The 16580-nt window shown below is 35.0% G+C and overlaps 1 protein-coding gene across 1 annotated transcript in view; it reads right to left on the bottom strand.

Moving 5' to 3' along the window:
- LOC308338317 (heterogeneous nuclear ribonucleoprotein D-like) overlaps positions 1-16580 on the bottom strand; it is a gene marked incomplete at its 5' end in the record, with an annotated part of 172400 nt that overhangs the window by 55117 nt on the left and 100703 nt on the right.

Here is a 16580-nt window from a genome sequence, read left to right as displayed (position 1 = left end):
TGTCTCTATTTCTGTCTTCTGGTTTGTTAATTCATTTTTTTTTTTAAATGTTTTCCCTCTTAGGTAGTTTACAGAAGTTATGTTTGTATTTCTATTTGCTTATGGTTATTTCCACATTTTAACAATTTTACTTTATATTATCAAAAAAAGTTATAAAAACATTTATTAAGTGAGTGGAATTGATGAGATTCATTTGTGTGGTAAAACATAATCTCCACTATCAGGTTGTAGAATGTTTTGAAAGTGGAAAACAATTTTTGGTGATTTTTCTATTTTGGCATAATTGGATCAACTCATAGGCTTGAGAAGAAAGGTGGCTAGAAATTATACCTTTTAGACTTCTAGTTTCTTTAGAACAAGAAGACTTACATAAGTATGAGTAATTTATTCAAGAACATCAGGCACCTGTGTTTAATTGCAATGTTGGATGAAATTCTTCACTCCTTCTTGTATTCTCGTCCTTTGCTGTTTGACTTCCTGTGCCCTTTCACTAAAGTATTTGCATGTGATACCCTATTTCTTGAGTTTGAGTTTGGTCATATGACTAGATTTGGTCAATAGACTAAGACAAAAATGATGGCATATAAATTCTAAACCAAGACAGCAGGAGTACCTGTATATTTTAACTTGTGTCTCTTAAGCTTCTGTTATCACCATAAAAATTGTATTCTTAAATTAGACGGTTGATCTTAGCAGAAGGATAAAAGCCAAAAAAGGTGAAGTACTGTGTAAATCTGCTGATGTCTAGCTCAAACTATATGATTGTTTGTTGTTTTATGCCTCGATGTTTTCTTTTTTCTTGGCTAATAATTACTTTTGTCTTTCAATAGCCAACATATGGCAGTTTATAGAATTCTGGGGCAGTCATTGAGCCAGAATTCACTACTACAAATCCATTGTATTGTTATGGTTACAGCTAAAAAGAGCAGCAACCAGGAAAAACAGCCAACTATTCCCTAGATTTTGTAGTGAAAATTCTATTCCACAAGCTCTTGTTATTCAGCTCTTTGATGATAGGACTAGAAACTATAGAATCAAACAGAGTTGCCCCAGAAGAACTCAATGCCTTCTCCATTATGCTTAAAAAAAGTATTTATATCTTTCTTCCAGTTGACTCTTAGTATTCTCTTTTGACAGAACTGGGTTACATCTTAAACTCAAGACACAAATCAGTCTATATATGTAATTTTCAGAGTTCTACTTCTATGTTATACAAAGACTTTTAAGAAAGGTGTTATTATCAGAGCTAAGAATGTCATCTTATGAAAAGTTTTATTAATTTTGGACTTACATGAAGAGTTCTTAATGGTTTATGCTTTTTTTCTCTGAAAGTAAATCTCTTATAATCTTTTGTCTAATTGATTCCCCTTAAAGAATATGCAATTTTACTAAATTAATTGTATCGTTGTATGTATGTATGCATGTTCAGTAGTTATACAGTCATTGGGCTATATCACCTGAGACCTATACTTCCCAAAGCCAACATAATAAAATGTATTATCTAAACACTATCTTCCTCCAGGAACTGACCTTGCCAAGCAGCATGGTTAGTGCAAGAATGTAATTTTGGAAATTTTGATCTTATCCCTTGCCTATTGTTCTTGTGTCAACACTGAATTCAATTGATCATATTTTTTTCCCCAGGTAAATCTGAAATGAGAATTTTGAAAGAAAAAAAGTATTATTATGTGAACGAATTTCTGAGACAAAAAAATCAGGAGCTGTTAGCAGACATGGTGTCTCCCAAACCAAAGAATATAGTTAACACATAGAAAAAGAAGAGGCATGACTCTAACATCCTTATAAACTTGGTTCTTTTTGATGTCGAGTCATGTTGGTTTCCTTGTCATAGGAGAGATATTCATTATATTTATCAGATTGTGTCCACTTTGCTTCAGCTGATTCAGGGGGATTCTAGCACAATCAAAAAGATTTTCTATGAAGAGTTTATTAAAAAAGTGATCTTACCAACTCATACCAAAAAAGTGTTGCCTAATCTTGTTACTCTTAACTATATTCAACTTAAGCATTTGCCAAAATACTAGTCCCAATTCATTTTAGGGTCACAGAAATTTATTTAATATAGCTAAAAAATACATATATAAAGAGAATTATTTATTATAAGTTATTATTCTTCTCAATGTAATTATAGATGCTAAATAAAATGTAATGAAAATATTTCACCATATATATAAGAATTACCTTGAAATGTGAGGTAAAAATAATGAAAATTATTTAATAGTAGTAATGACATCACAAAAATACCTTAGAGATATCCAAAAAATAAAAATCCATGGGTGACAAAAAAATATTGAGTGAAATACATTTCCATACTATACTGCGATCGTAGTAGAGCAAGCTTAAATGTACACACATGTATCAGAAGAATGAAATCCTACTTTATAGAAACTAACCAAATTTACATTTTAATTATTTTTTTCTTTATATGTTCAATAAATATTTACATAAGGAAAGAAAAAAAACATTAGCTACAATTATTTACATCAATATTATTTACCTAATTTCATCTTGTTAAAGTTAATTTTCACAGGAACATTATAATGTAGGTATTATCATTTTCCACAATTTACAGAAAAGGGAATTTATGCCTAGAAGGACTTTAGAAAGTTATTCTTGTTTCAATGCAATCTTTTTTTTTTTTTTAAGATTTTATTTATTCATTTGTCAGAGAGAGAGAGAGCACAAGCAGGAAGAGTGGCAGGCAGAGATAGAGAGAGAGAAGCAGGCTTCCCACTGAGCAAGGAGCCCGATGCGGGACTTGATCCTGGGATCATGACCTGAGCGGAAGGCAGCTGCTTAACCAACTGAGCCGCCCAGGTGCCCCCTTTCAATGCAATCTTAATAAAGCATTATCAGTTATTTTAGAAATTACCAAGCATTAATCAGCTGTCTTATGAGAATGTGAATTTTCTAGCAAATAAAAGTGGAATAATGAGTTAATCTTTTAGGAAAGGAGAATATCAACTAAGTGTTCAACAGCATATTCCTGAATAACTTCACTCCCAGAGCAGCTAAGTAGGGCTCAGAACATATGCTAGACTGGTTTACTGAGGGATGCCTGGGTGTCTGAGTAGGTTAAGGGTCTAACTCTTAGTTTCAACTCAGGTATGATCTCATGGGTCATGGGATGGAGCCATGGCTCCATGCTCAGTGGGGAGTCTGCTTGAAGATTATTTCCTCTACCTCTCCCCTCACGCACTCGCTCTCTCTCTCTTTCTCAAAAAAAATAAGTATTTTTTTTTTAAAGAATGGTTTACTAAGAAGTGCGCCCTTCCTCAAAAGAAAAAAACATAGAGTATGTTAATATAACATCATACCTAACAAGGACCCAGAGCACCAGTAATAAAAAATGCACCACAAATTAGAGGAAGTAGTTTTTCTTTTTCTTTTTTTTTTTTAATTTTATTATAATAAACATATAATGTATTTTTATCCCCAGGGGTACAGGTCTGTGAATCGCCAGGTTTACACATTTCACAGCACTCTTTATAGCACATACCCTCCCCAATGTCCATTTCCCCACCACCCTCTCCCGTCCCCCCTCCCCCCAGCAACCCTCAGTCTGTTTTTTGAGATTGAGTCTTTTATGGTTTGTCTCCCTCCCAATCCCATCTTTGCATTTTTTTCTTTTCCTACCTCCCCCCAACCCCCCCCCGCCTTGCATCTCCACTTCCTCATATCAAAGAGATCATATGATAGTTGTCTTTCTCCAATTGACTTATTTCGCTAAGCATGATACCCTCTAGTTCCATCCACGTCGTCGCAAATGGCAAGATTTCATGTCTTTTGATGGCTGCATAGTATTCCATTGTGTATATATACCACTTCTTCTTTATCCATTCATCTGTTGATGGACATCTAGGCTCTTTCCACAGTTTGGCTATTGTGGACATTGCTGCTATAAACATTCGGGTGCACGTGCCCCTTCGGAGCACCACGTTTGTATCTTTAGGATATATACCCAGTAGTGCAATTGCTGGGTCATACAGTAGCTCTATTTTCAGTTTTTTGAGGAACCTCCACACTGCTTTCCAGAGTGGTTGCACCAACTTGCATTCCCACCAGCAGTGTAGGAGGGTTCCCCTCTCTCCGCATCCTTGCCAGCATCTGTCATTTCTTGACTTGTTAATTTTAGCCATTCTGATTGGTGTGAGGTGGTATCTCATTGTGGTTTTGATTTGTATTTCCCTGATGCCAAGTGATGTGGAGCATTTTTTCATGTGTCTGTTGGCCATCTGGATGTCTTCTTTGCAGAAATGTCTGTTCATGTCCTCTGCCCATTTCTTGACTGGATTATTTGTTCTTTGGGTATTGAGTTTGATAAGTTCTTTATAGATTTTGGATACTAGCCCTTTATCTGATATGTCATTTGCAAATATCTTCTCCCATTCTGTCAGTTGTCTTTTGGTTTTGTTAACTGTTTCCTTTGCTGTGCAAAAGCTTTTGATTTTGATGAAATCCCAATAGTTCACTTTTGCCCTTGCTTCTGTTGCCTTTGGTGATAATCCTAGGAAGAAGTTGCTGCGGTTGAGGTTGAAAAGGTTGATGCCTGCATTCTCCTCAAGGATTTTGATAGATTCCTTTCTCACATTGAGGTCCTTCATCCATTTTGAGTCTATTTTCGTGTGTGGTGTAAGGAAATAGTCCAATTCATTTTTCTGCATGTAGCTTTACAATTTTCCCAGCACCATTTGTTGAAGAGGCTGTCTTTTTTCCATTGGATATTCTTTCCTGCTTTGTCGAAGATTAGTTGACCATAGACTTGAGGGTCTATTTCTGAGATCTCTATTCTGTTCCATTGATCTATATGTCTGTTTTTGTGCCAGTACCAGACTGCCTTGATGATGACACCTTTGTAATAGAGCTTGAATTCTGGAATTGTGATGCCACCGACTTTGGCTTTCTTTTTCAATATTCCTTTGGCTATTCGCAGTCTTTTCTGGTTCCATATGAATTTTAGGATTATTTGTTCTATTTCTTTAAAAAAAATGGATGGGATTTTGATAGGGATTGCATTAAATGTGTAGATTGCTTTAGGTAGAATAGACATTTTCCCAATATTTGTTCTTCCACTCCATGAGCATGGAATATTTTTCCATTTCTTTGTGTCTTCCTCAATTTCTTTCATGAGGACTTTATAGTTTTCTGAGTACAGATTCTTTGCCTCTTTGGTTAGATTTATTCCTAGGTATCTTCTAGTTTTGGGTGCGATTGTAAATGGGACTGACTCCTCAATTTCTCTTTCTTCTGTCTTGTTGTTAGTGTAAAGAAATGGGACTGATTTCTGTGCATTGACTTTATATCCTGACACTTTACTGAATTCCTGTATAAGTTCTAGCAGTTTTGGAGTGGAGCCTTTTGGGTTTTCCACATATAGTATCATATCATCTCCAAAGAGTGATAGTTTGACTTCTTCTTTGCCAATTTGGATGCCTTTAATTTCTTTTTGTTGTCTGATTGCTGAGGCTAGAACTTCTACTACTATGTTGAACAGCAGTGGTGATAACGGACATCCCTGCCATCTTCCTGACCTTAGCGGAAAAGCTTTCAGTTTTTCTCCATGGAGAATGATATTTGCGGTGGGTTTTTCATAGATGGCTTTGATAATATTGAGGTATGTGCCTTCTATCCCTACACTTTGAAGAGTTTTAATCAGGAAGGGATGCTGCACTTTGTCAAACGCTTTTTCAGCATCTATAGAGAGTATCATATGGTTCTTACTCTTTCTTTTATTAATGTATTGTATCACATTGATGGATTTGTGGATGTTGAACCAACCCTGCAGCCCTGGAATAAATTCCACTTGGTCGTGGTGAATAATCCTTTTAATGTACTGTTGGATCCTATTGGCCAGTATTTTGGTGAGAATTTTCGCATCTGTGTTCATCAAGGATATTGGTCTGTAATTCTCTTTTTTGGTGGGATCGTTGTCTGGTTTTGGGATCAAGGTGATGCTGGCCTCATAAAATGAGTTTGGAGGTTTTCCTTCCATTTCTATTTTTTGGAACAGTTTCAGGAGAATAGGAATTAATTTTTCTTTAAGTGTTTGGTAGAATTCCCCTGGGAAGCCATCTGGTCCTGGACTTTTGTTTGTTTGGAGATTTTTGATGACTGTTTCAATCTCCTTACTGGTTATGGGTCTGTTCAGGTTATCTATTGCTTCCTGGTTCAGTTGTGGTAGTTTATATGTCTCTAGGAATGTATCCATTTCTTCCAGATTGTCAAATTTGCTGGCGTAGAGTTGCTCGTAGTATGTTCTTATAATTGTTTGTATTTCTTTGGTGTTGGTTGTGATCTCTCCTCTTTCATTCATGATTTCATTTATTTGGGTCCTTTCTCTTTTCTTTTTGATAAGTCTGGCCAGGGGTTTGTCAATATTATTAATTCTTTCAAAGAACCAGCTCCTAGTTTTGTTGATTTGTTCTATTGTTTTTTTAGTTTCTATTTCATTGATTTCTGCTCTGATCTTTATGATTTCTCTTCTCCTGCCTGGTTTAGGCTTTCTTTGTTGTTCTCTCTCCAGCTCCATTAGGTGTAGGGTTAGGTTGTGTATTTGAGACCTTTCTTGTTTCTTGAGAAAGGCTTGTACTGCTATATATTTTCCTCTCAGGAATACCTTTGTTGTGTCCCACAGATTTTGAACCGTTGTGTTTTCATTATCATTTGTTTCCATGAATTTTTTCAATTCTTCTTTAATTTCCTGGTTGACCCATTCATTTTTTAGAAGGATGCTGTTTAGTCTCCATGTATTTGCATTCTTTCCAAATTTTCTCTTGTGATTGAATTCTAGCTTCAGAGCATTGTGGTCTGAAAATATTCAATGAATGATCTCAATCTTTTGGTACCGATTGAGACCTGATTTATGACCCAGGATGTGGTCTATTCTGGAGAATGTTCCATGTGCACTAGAGAAGAATGTATATTCTGTTGCTTTGGGATGGAATGTTCTGAAGATATCTGTGATGTCCATCTGGTCCAGTGTGTCATTTAAGGCCTTTGTTTCCTTGTTGATCTTTTGCTTAGATGATCTGTCCATTTCAGTGAGGGGAGTGTTAAAGTCCCCTGCTATTATTGTATTACTGTCGATGTATTTCTTTGATTTTGTTATTAATTGGTTTATAGAGCTGGCTGCTCCCATGTTAGGGGCATAGGTATTTAAGATTGTTAGGTCTTCTTGTTGGACAGACCCTTTGAATATGATATAGTGTCCTTCCTCATCTCTTATTATAGTCTTTGGCTTAAAATCTAATTGATCTTACATAAGAATTGCCACCCCAGCTTTCTTCTGGTGTCCATTAGCATGGTACATTGTTTTCCACCCCCTCACTTTAAATCTGGAGGTGTCTTCAGGTCTAAAATGAGTTTCTTGTAGGCAGCATATTGATGGGTTTTGTTTTGTTATCCATTCTGATACCCTGTGTCTTTTGATTGGGACATTTAGCCCATTAACATTCAGGGTAACTATTGAGAGATATGAATTTAGTGCCATTGTATTGCCTATAAGGTGACTGTTACTGTACATTGTCTCTGTTTCTTTCTGATCTACTACTTTTAGGGTCTCTCTTTGCTTAGAAGACCCCTTTCAATATTTCCTGTAGAGCTGGTTTGATGTTTGCAAATTCTATCAGCTTTTGTTTGTCCTGGAAACTCTTTATCTCTCCTTCTATTTTCAATGATAGCCTAGCCGGATATAATATTCTTGGCTGCATGTTTTTCTCGTATAGTGCTCTGAATATATCATGCCAGTTCTTTCTGGCCTGCCAGGTCTCTGTGGATAGGTCCACTGCCAATCTAATGTTTTTACCCTTGTATGTTACAGACTTCTTTTCCCGGGCTGCTTTCAGGATTTTCTCTTTGTCACTAAGACTTGTAAATTTTACTATCAGGTGATGAGGTGTGGACCTATTTTTATTGATTTTGAGGGGTGTTCTTAGCATCTCCTGGATTTTGATGTTTGTTCCCTTTGCCATATTAGGGAAATTCTCTCCAATAATTGTCCCCAATATACCTTCTGCTCCCCTCTCTCTTTCTTCTTCTGGAATCCCAATTATTCTAATGTCGTGTTGTCTTATGGTGTCGCTTATCTCTCGAATTCTCTCCTCGTGGTCCAGTATTTGTTTGTCTCTCTTTTGCTCAGCTTCTTTATTCTCTGTCATTTGGTCTTCTATGTCACTAATTCTTTCTTCTGCCTCATTTATCCTAGCAGTGAGAGCTTCCATTTTGATTGCACCTCATGAATAGCTTTTTTGATTTCAACTTGGTTAGATTTTAGTTCTTTTATTTCTCCAGAAAGGGCTTTTATCTCTCCAGAGAGGGTTTCTCTAATATCTTCTATGCCTTTTTCGAGCCCGGCTAGAACCTTGAGAATTGTCATTCTTAACTCTAGATCTGTCATGTTACCAATGTCCGTATTGATTAGGTCTCCAGCCTTCGATACAGCCTCTTGTTCTTTTTTTTGAGGTGAGTTTTTCCTCCTTGTCATTTTGTCCAGATAAGATTTGCTTTCTCCTGCTGTGGAATTCCGCTGTTCTTGGTGAGTGAAGTTGGTCTTGCCTGGGTTTCTTGTTGATCTTCTGGGGGAGGGGCCTGTTGTAATGATTCTCAAGTGTCTTTGCCGCAGGTGGAATTGCACCACCCTTGCCAGGGCCCGGCCTAAGTAATCTGCTTGGGTTTGCTTTCGGGAGCTTTTGTTCCCTGAGCACTTTCCGTAGAGTTTTGGAGGACCGGAATGAAGATGGTGGCCTCCCAATCTCTCGGCCTGGAGGAGCCGAGAGCTTGGGGTTCCGCTCCTCAGTTCACCCTCAGAGAAAAGCACCCAACTGCCCTGCCTCCCTGGCCTGCGGTCATGCCTTGAGGAAAGCAGTCAATTACTGGAACCTGGAGAAATGCGCCCAGTCGCTTCCGTCTCTGTGGCCTCTGGCCACGCTCCAAGCCCACCCAGCCTTCAATCGGCACAAGGTAACCCCAGGCTGAGAGCTCACTCCTTGGCTTTGTCACTGTAGCTGGCTTCCCCGCTCTAATACCTGCAAGCTCTGCGGCACTCCGACACCCCCGGTCCTTCTGTGACCCCACGGGACCTGGGGTTATGCTGACCCGGCCTGGGTTTCCCCCGGTTTAGCCTCTGAAGCGATGTCTCCCAGTGGAGCAGACTTTTAAAAGTCCCGATTTTGTGTTCCATTGCTCCACCGCTTGCCGGGAGCCGGCCCTTCCCCCCGCGGTCTATCTTCCCATCGCTTTGGATTCACTTCTCCACAGGTCTTACCTTTCAGAAAGTGATTGATTTTCTGTTTTTAGAATTGTTGCTCTTCTTCTCTTCAATTTCCCGTTGGATTTGTAGGTGTTCACAATGGTTAGATAAGCTATCTAGCTGATCTCCTGCTACCCGATGTTGTCTCAGCCTGCTACTTCTCCGCCATCTTGACTCCTCCCTCGAGGAAGTAGTTTTTCATATAGGAAATGGAATAATGAAAACAGTACTTCCTTTCAATATTGTAATGGGAAATACTGTTGAGGAAGCATGCAGAAATGCTTTTTGGATGCATTATTATTATCAGTTACAGATTATACTAAAACTTGATTATTTATATTGGTTGTTAATTTAAAACTAAGTATTTTTTTAGTATTCTGGATAACTTTAGTGACTGAGTAAGCAACCATTATATAAAAATGCTTTAGGAAACGGTACTCCAGCTGAGAGCTCAAAGCTCAATAAATATACAATAACTAAGAGCATTTCTATCACATGAAGATGTATAACAAGGTATGAGAAAAACAATATTTCATAGGCTAAATGTTAATGGGATTATGAACCAACCAACCTAGTATTGTTTCATCTTTTCATGAAACCCCATTGATTTCTGATTTTAAAAAAGTGAAATATTGGTAATGTAAATTAGTGTTAATTTTACCAAATTAGGTAAGTAATATCATTAGGATTTGTGTCTTTAAACCATCTTTTTTTAAAGCACTTTTGTTTGTTTATTTATTTATTTTAAATAACATCTATACCCAATATGGGGCTAGAACTCACAACCTAAAATCAAGAGTCATATATTCTACAGACTGAGCCAGCCAGGAGCCCTACAGTTTTTTTTTAAAGCATTCAAACTATCTTTGAAGAGTTTGGCTACAACTAAATCCTCCTCTTCAATGGTTCATATAATTGAACAACTATAGGAACCCATCGAGGATCAGAGAGTAGGAACAACACATTCCTGTGAATGCACTCTTTTTGGCATTCATGACAGTAGTTACAAAGAAAATAAACATGAATCTTAGAAAGCACAAAGTCTACTTCTTGAGGTCCAACAAGAAATTTATAGAATTTCATTTCTATGTGTTTATCCCAAGTTAAAGAAATATTTTAAAGTGCATTATATGATATTATAACTATGGGTGTGACAATTTATAAATAAACATTTCTGCATATGTTGGGGTGGACATCAAAATGTTTTACTAACGTAGTGCATGATTTAAAATATTTAAAACTTCATGATCAAAAAATCAGTGCAATTTAAGAGAGAATATGTGGACAACCTTACTTTTGGAGGCTTAAATAAAGAGAAGGAAAACTTAAACACAGGTCTGGATCCAAGCTGTCTTTTGTGGCAGATCTGAAGCCATTCCTTGTTTAATGTTGAGGAAAACAGATTCACTCTACCTATGTGCTACATGTGTGTTAGTGTAGGCACCACATGCGGATTGTAAAATAAATTCACAGTAAATCACAGTCAATGTAATCAAATTTTACTTGTAATTCCTCAGCACTATGAGGGGAGAATTAATAGTGATAGGCTAAGTGGTTAATGGTGATGCCAACACAAACACTTAATAGGAATTCCTCATTCTTAGATTTCTAGTAACAGAGAACTAAGGGGGAATTTCAGGGCAATGAACCTCTGTTCACCCTATATAAAAAGTTTATAACACTTGCTCCTACATAATTCACATGCTATTCTGAAGTTACATTAAGGACATTAACAACACTTAGTAAAATATAAATGTATTATCAAACATGAGGTATGGTACTTGTTATCATAAAAATAGAACCAAAGAAACTCTGTAACTCTATAGAATTTCTAGGTCCCTCAGAAGATTACACATTCCTTACAGGGATCTAAAAATAGAGATATGTGAAGTCAAAAAGTAAATCCCATCTACCGGTATAAATTTTACTCTGATTTTTTGATCAACGATAATGGCTACTGTTGTTAATCATCATGGCAATAATGATTATGGCAATGATAGCAAATAACATTCACGAGGCATCAGCAATCTTTAATATGCAATGTCAACTCACATGGGAAGTTATGTATTATCATCTTTGTTTATAAGTGATTATCATTAGTATAAGTGAGGATATGTGATTTACTGAAAAGCACCCAACTGGCAAGAGGTAGATCCACTTTGGTCTTTCTCCACAAATGATGCTGTTATAAAACACCATGCTGGCTCTGTATATATTCGGTAAATACATGTTGGGTATACACTTAATAATTCAGAGAATAAGCATTACTGACTATAAAGAACATATTAGCTTATAGATTCATGTCAGTGGATAGCTTTTAGGTAGAGTAACATTTCGATTTCTGTAACTGAGAACAAGTCATTTTTGAAAAATTTGACACCAAAATAAGGTAAAAATGTAAAGTAAAGTGTGTGCCAGTATAAACAACTGTCTATATTTATATGTGTGCATTTGTTTGCACTATACTGCCTATGGGATTACATATGAGAAGATTCTATATGCACTTTGACAACATGTGTTCTCTTGGACACCACTGTCTTGTGGAAAGCCAAATATGCTCAGTCAGACCAAATTATTAATTGTATGACCTTGGAAAAGTTACTTAAATTCTCTGAGCCATGATTTCCTCATATATATAATAGGGAGAATATCACTTACATCACAGGATTTAGTTTTCAAATGTGAATAAAAGAATCTGGCATAATGTAATGCCTGGTATACACATGCTACATGTTTTCCTATCTTCATTTGCTCTGCAGTAATAAAACTAAATATTGTGCACACTTAAGAAATAAAATATCATGCAACATTTCCTATGAAGGTGCTATTTATTCTAGTATTTAAAAAAATAATAAATCTGGTGGTGCTTATGTGGCTCAGTCGGTTAGAGTCTCTGTCTTCAGCTCAGGTCATGATCTCAGGTCATGATCGGGATCTCTGCTCAGCAGGGAGCCTGCTTCCCCCCTCTCTCTGTCTGCCTCTCTGCCTACTTGTGTTCTCGGCCTGTCAAATAAATAAACAAAATCTTTAAAAATAAAAATAAAAATAAATCTGGATCAAAAGCTACCTTAATATGATTATACATATAAAAATAAGGGGATAAATACAGCATATGCTTCCCTTGTATGCCTCATTGTCAATATCAGCTTTAGATTATATTGTAGGTCTAATGCAATGCACAATTCAACAATGAAGGCCATATTTATTTTCCCTTAACAGAGGAAAATAAAGCTAAATATTTGTAACTTCTATAGCAGGTTGTGTAAAAACAGTAAAGATATAGTCAATATGGAGGACTTCTAATCAAAGTATCTGAGAGTGTATCTATTACAGCTTCTGAGAAAAATTAAAAAACAAAACATATTTTTGTGCATATAGAAAAGATTAAACCAAATCCATTTATAAATGTGAAGTTTAATGTTTGATGATGAGACACAATAATAATTAGCTAGATTTTCTTAATAGAGGTGATTAATTAGTAGAGAAGATGTAGAAAAATTTTCTGGCTATATAAGACAGATAATTATTTGAAGGTGTGTGTGTGTGTGTGTGTGTGTGTGTGTTTCCATTTTTCTGAAATTTTAAGTAAAATCTGAAGGTTTTATAAAATGCTTTCAAACTAAAATTTTTAGAGTATTCTATTATCATCATGGCTTATTAATAACAAGATCATATTATATATTTGATTTTAAAATTAATATAGTAAATGCATACATAACTATTTGTCTACATGAATATATTCATATATACTAAACCTAAAGGCAGTGTAGGGGTAATAAAGCTATTCAAACACAATCATAAAGTAAATACAAGAAAGTTGTTTGTATATACATGTGTATGTGCATATTTAAACATTTTTTTTCATTTAAATGATTAAATTTATTAATTTAGAAATATTACTCAGATTATGAACATTTTTTTTTTCAGGTCTGTGGAAAATTTTTTGAAATTGTGCTAGTTTTTGATGCAGTGTTCCAAGATTCATTATTCATGTACAACACCCAGTGTTCCATGCAATACATCCCCTTCTTAATACCACCAGGCTCACCCATCACTCCACCCCCCTCCCCTCTAAAACCCTCAGTTTGTTTCTTGGAGTCCACAGTCTTTCACGGTTCATCTCCCCCTCCAATTTCCCCTAATATTTTAAGAAGAATTACCAGAAACACTGATCTCTATGTAAGCATTATTCTTATCTTCATGTTTTATAAAGTTGAAGTATATGAATTGATATCTCTAAAATTTCACTGATTGTCAAACATGTTTTTCATATCTGAAAGTCAGTCTTTTCATGGTGAAACACTTGCATAAATTAGAAACTAGGTCAACAAACATTTATGTTTAAACATCAGTGTTGAACATAAAGACTTCTGGCTCAATAAAGCATTTTATTGGCAAACATTTATTCAGACACTTAAGTGTGGTAACAGCTCCTGGTTTATGAAGAAATGCTTTCATTTTTAACATAATATATATTAATTTTGTTTTAGTTGTTAAACATCAACTGATGAATGGATAAAGAAGAGGTGATATATATATGCACACACACATATATATATGTGTATATATATGTATGTACATATATATACACATATACATATACACTTATATGTATATACATACATATACATATATGTATGTATATACATATATGCATATACATATATATGTGTATATATATAAAACTCAGCTATTAAAAAGAGTGAAATCTTGGGGCACCTGTATAGCTCAGTTAATTAAGTGTCTCACTCTTGATTTTGGCTCAGATCATGATCTCAGGGTCATGAGGTTGAGGCCTGCATCAACATGGATAGAACTAATATATTATGCTAAGGAAATAATTCAAGCAAAGAAAGATAAATACCATATGATTTCATTTATATGTGGAATTTAAGAAACAAAACAGATGAACATGGGGGAAGGAAAAAAAAAAGAGAGAGAGAGAGAGAGAACCATACCATAAGAGACTCTTAACCATAGAGAACAAACTGAGGGGAGGTGGGCAGGGGGGATGGACTAAATAGGTAATGGGGGTAAGGAGGGCACTTGTTGTGATGAGCACTGGGTGTTAATATGGAAGTGATGAGTCACTAAAGTCTACTCTTAAAACCATTACACTATATGTTAACTAACTACAATTTAAATGAAAACTTCAAAAAATTCTATAAATAGTTAAAATCTAATTATCTTACATAAAAACTGTTAAGTGAATTGATGATCTTTTTTCTTTCTTAATTTACATACCTCATGTAAATAGTGACAATCTGTATTTTTCTTATGGGTATTTATAGATGGAACTTGAGAGATGCACAGTAAAAGAGGGAAATATAGCATATAGATTCCTTAACCTCTATTTCTAAAGTGATTGTCTCCTGCATTAATCCTTTTATAGAAGTTTAAAAAATTATTTGATCTAAACATAAGGTTATTTGACAGTTAAGTCCTATGGCTGAAATTGGTGGAGGCCTACAATGCCCTCTGAACTAGAAATACTGAGAATGCAATTTTGGAGGGAGCAAACAAATACTTTATGACTGAGACTGTGTGGAAAGTTCTGTTTTATAGCATAGGAAGCCATATAATAAAAGTAAAATTCTTAAGGACACAGATCAACTCTGTGTCTTAATTGCCCTGTGAACATATTTCTTGACACATGATAAGTTTTCCATTTGATTATTTAATGATTGGATGAGTATAAGAAAATACATAGGTATATATAAAGCTTTGGATTTAAGTATTCAATTTTGGAAAACGTTAATGTGACTTATTCATGTATCTAATCATTCTTGCTGTTGGTATCTTTTTACACCTACCAAGTTCTGCCTTAATGCTCAACTTGCACATGCATAAGAAAGTGGAATTTTTGATCCATACTATATCTTTATTTTCACAACTGCTATCAATTATATTGCAGAATATTTCATTGTGTTGCAAATGCTGTGAGAATGATCATAGTGGCTTAGTTTCCTTTGTTACAATGCAGACCTTTGTTAATTTGGACTAGAGCTTTATTCTAATATTATTCTATGAATCAGTATGACAGCACTTTACACTGCACTAAACTGAAATGACTGTTCTTTGCCTTTTTAATTACATTACCTTTCAAATCCCTTGTTAAGGGCTCATTCATTCTAAAAACCATTAGAACTACTTGAATCCACAACAATAAAGACTACAGACAAATGATAATTTATTTCTAAGTTTCATTATTCCAAAGAGCAGTGCATTTTCTTAAAGTAGTGAGAATATTAGTTCTCTAATTTTGAGTTGTGCTTTAAAGTACATTATATTTCTTTTTAAATGATGGAAATAGTTTTAAGCTACCATTCTGGCATTAAAGTGAAATAAGCGCTTAATAAAAATGACAATCCAATATTCATGGCCATATTTTATTGATTTTATTTAACTTCCCTCTTTGATAATTTACAAATGTGTATTTCTGCTATAACTTATAAAGCTACTAATACAATTCCATTCTCTGTAGGTAGCTTAGGGACAGTTGTCACTCAATCTTTATTAGGATCATACAATGGGGAGACCATTCTGCAGGTTTTGGCTGGTGTATAGTAAAGTAAAAGAGATTCCATAATCAAGGATTCTGGTGATGGAGAGGCCCTGTACAAAGTTATCCTTAATGGATGGTGTATGGCAGATCAATCCCTGACAAGCCAGTAATCAAAGGTCATAATTTAGGTTGAAAATCAATATTGTAAATTAATTATTAAATATGTGTTTTGCTCACTCTTCACTTAATAAGCAGTATTTATGTTACTTATTATCACATCAACATTTTGATTACCTGGTAGGAACTTTCAACATTTAGGTTTTTAAAATAACATTAATAAGTTAAATCCTTGGAAGAAATTCTTCCCAATCATTATTGAATTTTCTGGTCATTAACAAAATCATGAATGGCTAGAGTCCTTTTCCTATTTTGTCACTAATAAAAAACCAATATGCTGTTTGGACCATCAAAAAGAAAAAAATGAACTGAGAAAATTAGCATTCTAACACAAGCAAAATGTACATTTGTGATACAGAGCTCTGTCCTGTCAATTGTTGCAAAATTTTAATAGTAAGCTCAAATTAGTAAATTTAATTCATGCTTCATATAATACAATCTACATAGAAAATAGGAAAGAAAACCAAACAAATAAAATTTCTTGACAATATTTTACCTACTCAAGATCATCATTATATCTAATTAAGATTAAACATATGCAGTTTTTTCAAGACCAACTGAATCAGACTGGAATTGAACTGGCACATCAAAGGGAAAAATGTATTAGGATGATCCATTTAAAAAAAATTA

The sequence above is a fragment of the Martes martes genome (assembly GCF_963455335.1).
Source record: "Martes martes genome assembly, chromosome: 2".
Taxonomy (NCBI): domain Eukaryota; kingdom Metazoa; phylum Chordata; class Mammalia; order Carnivora; family Mustelidae; genus Martes; species Martes martes.
This window is presented reverse-complemented; position numbering and strand designations above follow the sequence as displayed.